Source organism: Hemiscyllium ocellatum, chromosome 8 (assembly GCF_020745735.1).
Source record: "Hemiscyllium ocellatum isolate sHemOce1 chromosome 8, sHemOce1.pat.X.cur, whole genome shotgun sequence".
Classification (NCBI taxonomy): Eukaryota; Metazoa; Chordata; class Chondrichthyes; order Orectolobiformes; family Hemiscylliidae; genus Hemiscyllium; species Hemiscyllium ocellatum.
In genome coordinates, this window is record NC_083408.1 from 32,334,342 (window position 1) to 32,340,341 (window position 6,000).

Below are 6,000 nucleotides of genomic sequence, written 5' to 3' on the forward strand. Positions count from 1 at the left end.
TTGATTATGTTGCCCAGTTTCCCCAGGCAATGGGAAGTATAGGTGGAGTCAATAGATGGAAGGCTGGTTTGTGTGATGGACTGGGCTGTGTTCACAACTCTCTGTAGTTTCTTGTAGTCTTGGGCAGAGCAGTTGCCACACCAAGCTGTGATGCATCCAGATAGGATGCTTTCTATGGTGCATCTATAAAAATTGGTAAGAGCCTTTGCGGAGATACTGAATTTCCTTAACCTCCTGAGGAAGTAGAGCTGTTGTTCTGCTTTCTTGACTATCGCCTCAATGTGGGTGGACCAGGACAGATTGTTGGCGATCATCACTCCCAGGAACTTGATGCTCTTGACCATCTCCACCTCAGCACCACTGATGCAGACAGGTTTGTGCCCTCCACCCCCCTTCCTGAAGTCAATGAACAGCTCCTTCATTTTGCTGACATTAATGGAGAGATTGTTGCCTTTACATCATACCACTATGCACTCAATCTCTTTCCTACATTCTGTACTATTGTTGTTTGAGATCCACAATGGTGATGTAATTAGCAAACTTGTAAATGGAGGTTGGGCAGAATTTGGCCATACAGTCATGAATGTATAAGGAGTACACAACCTTGCAGGGTACCGGTGTTGAGAATTATGCTGAGGAGATCTTGTTGCTTATTCTCACTGATTGTAGTCTATGGATCAGGAAGTTGAGGATCCAGTTACAGAATGGGAGCGAGACCTAGGTCTCGGAGTTTAGAGATGGATTTGGTTGGAATTATAGTGTTGAAGGCAGAGCTGTAGTCAATAAGTACGTGCCTCGTTATAGGATGGATGTGGAAGCTTTAGACAAGGTGCAGAGGAGATTTACCAGCATGCTGCCTGCCTGGAGGGCATGTCTCATGAAGAAAAGTTGAGGGAGCTAGGGTTTTTCTCATTAGAGTGAAAAAGGATGAGAGGTGACTTGCTAGACGTGTACAAGATGTTGAGAGGCATAGATAGAGTGGATAGTCAGAGACTTTTTCCCAGGACGGAAATGGCGATCACAAGAGGGCATCATTTTAAGGTGATTGGAGGAAGGTTTAGGGGAGATGTCAGAGGTAGGTTCTTTACACAGAGAGTGGTGGATGGGTGGAATGCACTGCTGGCAGTCGCAGTAGAGTCAGATACATTAGGGCCATTTAAGCGACTCTTGGATAGGAACATGGAAGATAGTACAATGACGGGTATGTAGGTTAGTCTGATCTTAGGGTAGGATAAAAGGCCAGCACAACATTGAGGGTCGAAGGGTCTGTACTGTGCTGTACTGTTTTATGTTCTATGTTGTATATTCTAACCAGCACAGAAACCATACACTAAGTTTGAAACTGAGGATAAGGATCTTGCTCCCTAATCTAAATTGGGAAGTGAGACTCACACTGCGTGAACATACTGCTGCCTGGTTTATTTTAAGTATTACCTTTCATTGCTTAATAAAAGTTTCCTGAGTGCTGTGCACTGGGGAGGGATGTAAACTGAACTCTTACTTTTCTCAATTTTTATCCGTAAGCAGGTGTTGTTTAAGGTTATTTCTCTCTCCTTTAGAATGGGCTGTTATCTGTTTCCCTGAGACCATCATTTTGTGAATTTCAGAAACAGTTTTACAAAAAAAAGGGACTTTCCCCCAGCTAAATAAAATTTAAGGAGGGTTACTTGGACTTTAGGCTTGTTGGATACTCTCTTTTTCTTCTTAGAATGACCAGTCATCAATCGGTAAAAATTAAAGAATTTTTACTAAGAAGCAGTGACTGTTACATTCTGGCTGCCGAGAATAAGTGTGTAACCATGTCGATTGTAAGGTCGGATTACATTTTTAAACATTAAGACACTGATAGCTTATCTTAATTATATGTAATTTTCAAGCCTTAGCAACACAATAAGCCAATCACAACATGACATTCCATCACCTGAACCGTTGCACCATCAGTTAGGCCTGGTTTGTGGTAGCTTGTGTACGTGTTTATATAAGTTTGTTCAACACACTGTATGTCATGGAACCCTACTAGCAGCAGAAACAAATTTAACTATTATACGATATTAACTCAATCAGCTAAGCTGTTCGCTTGCATTTTTAACTGTTATACGACATTGGCTCAATCGCACTGTTTTCTTATATATCCAGGGCTGATAACAGGTAATTTATTTATACCATAATGGGACACATTACACATTTCTTCATGATCAGTTTCATGCCAAACAAAATCCATAACAGTGACATTTGGTATCCAGTAGGATTTTAATCACGAAAACTACAGCAGTTACAATGGCTTCATCGGAGAACAGGTTAATGGATGCAGCATTTTTGTGTTGAGGAGGCTGCTTGTCTCCAGTATGTATTGGAGGAAATTCATCAGCAATTGAATAAGTTCAGGGTTTCTGCCCAACAGGGACCTTTTAACCAGATTGATTTGAGTGTTTGAGATTCTGGACTGATTGACTGAGGAGAGCAAGCAGTGATATTAGAACCACAGTTTGCGTTTATGCCGGAGATGAACTGTATCCACAGGCATTGGAAACCCCACCCTATAAGACTGGATCAAAATGGGTCATCGTCAAGGACAGGATGCAAGACTATTGATAATGAGCTAGAGTCTAAATGATGTCTGATTTGATATGGAACACAGAATGCTGGAGAAACTCAGAAGGTCTGGCAACATCTGTGAAGAAAGAAGCAAAGTCATACTGGACTTGAACTGTTAACAGCAACTCGTGTTTATGGTTCAGATTTCCATCATCTTTATATTTGGCCTTGACATAATTATATCTCCTGTTATAGTATCAGACATGATCATTATTGCAACTACACAATAGTCAGTTCCAAGGAATAATATTTGGGGTATGTGGATAGATGTTGATCTTTCCTTATCATTGTGGTGCAATGGTAGCAATGTATAATCAGTCACAGGTTGTGAGCTGACTAATGCCTCTGGCCACTTCACCTATCAGGGTGTATGTGGAGGTAGGTGGGTCCTGAACAGAACTTTGAATTTGAGGATGAATTGGAAACATTTGCTTGCTGTGATGTCTATTCACACAGGAAAGGTAGACACTCCATTATCAATAATGGTGTACTCCTCTGCATCAGAAATAGCAGGAGGTGGACAGCATTTGGATCATTCAAACTTTTATGAACATTGCCTGTTCTCAAGGGACTGAGTTAAAGTGCCTTCCACACAATTTGCCAAAACGCTTGCCAACCAATTAAGTCATTAGAAGTGATTAGATTACTTACAGTGTGGAAACAGGCCCTTTGGCCCAACAAGTCCACACCAACCCGCCGAAGCGCAACCCACCCATACCCCTACATTTACCCCTTACCTAACACTACGGGCAATTTAGCATGGCCAATTCACCTGACCCGCACATCTTTGGACTGTGGGAGGAACCGGAGCACCCGGAGGAAACCCACGCAGACACGGGGAGAACGTGCAAACTCCACACAGTCAGTCGCCTGAGTCGGGAATTGAACCCGGGTCTCAGGCGCTATGAGGCAGCAGTGCTAACCACTGTGCCACCGTACCACCCATCGTGGGGGTAAATGTAGGGGTATGGGTGGGTTGCGCTTCGGCGGGTCAGTGTGGACTTGTTGGGCCAAAGGGCCTGTTTCCACACTGTAATGTAATCTAAAAAATAGTGTAGTAATAGTGTAAAATCTGCCTCTCATTTTGGCATGTTTTTATGCCAACAGGCAAAATGAACCATTGAAAGAATCTATCTAGTTCTGATCACATCTCATGGTGGCTGCAGCCTGACAACTAGACATTTCCTGAGTTCCTGGCCATCAATACAGATACTCTACAGCTGCACTACACACCTCTATTAGCTGTCTCCACATTCATGGTGCTCTAAATTCAACAAGAATTTTAAATTGACTGGAGGTCTTGACACCATGGATCATTTGCACAGCTTTTTTCTTATTCATGTGCATTACAAATCGCTGATAACCCCCAAACAAAGGTACAAGTTACAAGGTAACCAGGAAGGACCTAACGAGAGAGCTAAGATGAGTGAGGAGAGGACATGATAACCTGTTGGCGGATTGGATCAGGAAAAACCCTAAAGCTTTCTATAAGCATATAAGGGATAAAAGAATGACTAGAGTAAGATTAGGGCCAATCAAAGACAGGAGTAGGAAGTTGTGTGTGGAGTCAGAAGAGATAGAGGAAGTGCCAAATGAATAGTTTTCATCAGTATTCAGAGCTGAAAATGTGTTGCTGGAAAAGTGCAGCAGGTCAGGCAGCATCCAAGGAACAGGAGATTCTTCAGGCTTATGCCCGAAATGTTGAATCTCCTGTTCCTTGGATGCTGCCTGACCTGCTGCGCTTTTCCAGCAAGACATTTTCAGCTCTGATCGCCACCATCTGCAGACCTCACTTTCTCCTTCATCAGTATTCACACTGGAAAAAGACAATGTTGCCAAGGAGAATACTGAGAAATGGGATACTAGATGAATTGAGGTTCACAAGGAGGAGGTGCTAGAAATTCTGGGAAGTGTGAAAATAGATAAGCCCTTGGGCTGGATGGGATTTGTCCTAGGATTCTCTGGGAAGCCAGGGAGGAGATTGTACAAGCCTTGGCTTTGATCTTCATGTCGTCATTGTCTACAGGAATAGTACTAGAACTCTGGAGAATAGCAAATCTTGTCCCCTTGTTCAAGTATGGGAGTAGAGACAACCCTAGTAATTATAGAACAGTGAGTCTTACTTCAGATATGGGTAAAGTGTTGGAAAAGGTTGTAAGAGATAGGATTTATAATAATCTCGATAGGAATAAGTTGATTAGGGCAGGTTTTGTGAATGGAAGGTCAAGCCTCACCAGCCTTACTGAGTTCTTTGAGAAGGTGACTAAACAGATGAACGAGGGTAAAGCTATTGATGTGGTGTATATGGATTTCAGTAATGTGTTTGATAAGGCTCTCCATGGTAGATTACTGCACAAAATACAGAGGCATAGGATTGAGGGCGACTTAGCAGTTTGGATCAGAAATTGGATAGATGAAAGAAGACAGAGGGTGGTGGTTGATGGGAAATGTCCATCTTGGAGTTCCTTTACTAGTGGTGTACCACAAGGAGTTGTTTTGGGTCCACTGCTGTTTGTCATTTTTATAAACTACCTGGATGAAGGCATAGAAGGACTGGTTAGTAAGTTTGCAGACGACACAAAGTTCAATGGAGTTGTGGATTGTGCCAAAGGATATTGTAGGTTACAGAGGGACATAGATAAGCTGCAGAGCTGGGCTGAGAGGTGGCAAATGGAGTTTGATGCAGAAAAGTGTGAGATGATTCATATTGGAAGGAGTAACAGGAATGCAGAGTACTGGGCTAATGCTAAGATTCTTGGTAGTGTAGATGAGGAGAGATTTTGGAGATCATATACATAGAACCCTCAAAGTTGCCACCCAGGTTGATAGGGCTATTAAGAAGGCATATGGTGTGTCAGCATTTATTGATAGAGGAATGGTATTTCAGAACCATGACGTTATGCTGCAGCTTACAAATCTCTGGTGTGGCCGCACTTCGGAGTATTGCGTGCAGTTCTGGTCACCACCTTATAGGAACGATGTGGAAGCTTCGGAAAGGGTTCAGAAGAGATTTACTAGGATTTTGCCTAGTATAGAGGGATGGTCTTACGAGGAAAGGCTGAGGGACCTGAGGCTGTTTTCGTTAGGGAGAAGGAGGTTGAGAGGTGATTCAATTGAGACATAAGACAATCAGAGGGTTAGATCGGGTGAACAGTGAGAGCCTTTTTTCCTAGAGTGGTGATGGCTAGCATGAGAGGTGATACATACAGGACAGATGTCAGAGGTAGTTTATTTACTTAGAGAATAGTAGAGGTTTGGAACGCACTGCCTGCAACAATTGTAGACTCGCCAACTTTAAGGGCATTTAAATGGTCAGTGGATCGGCACATGGACGAGAATGGAATAGCGTAGGTTCGGTGGGCTTCAGATCGGTTTCATAGGTCGGCGCAATATTAAGGGCCGAAG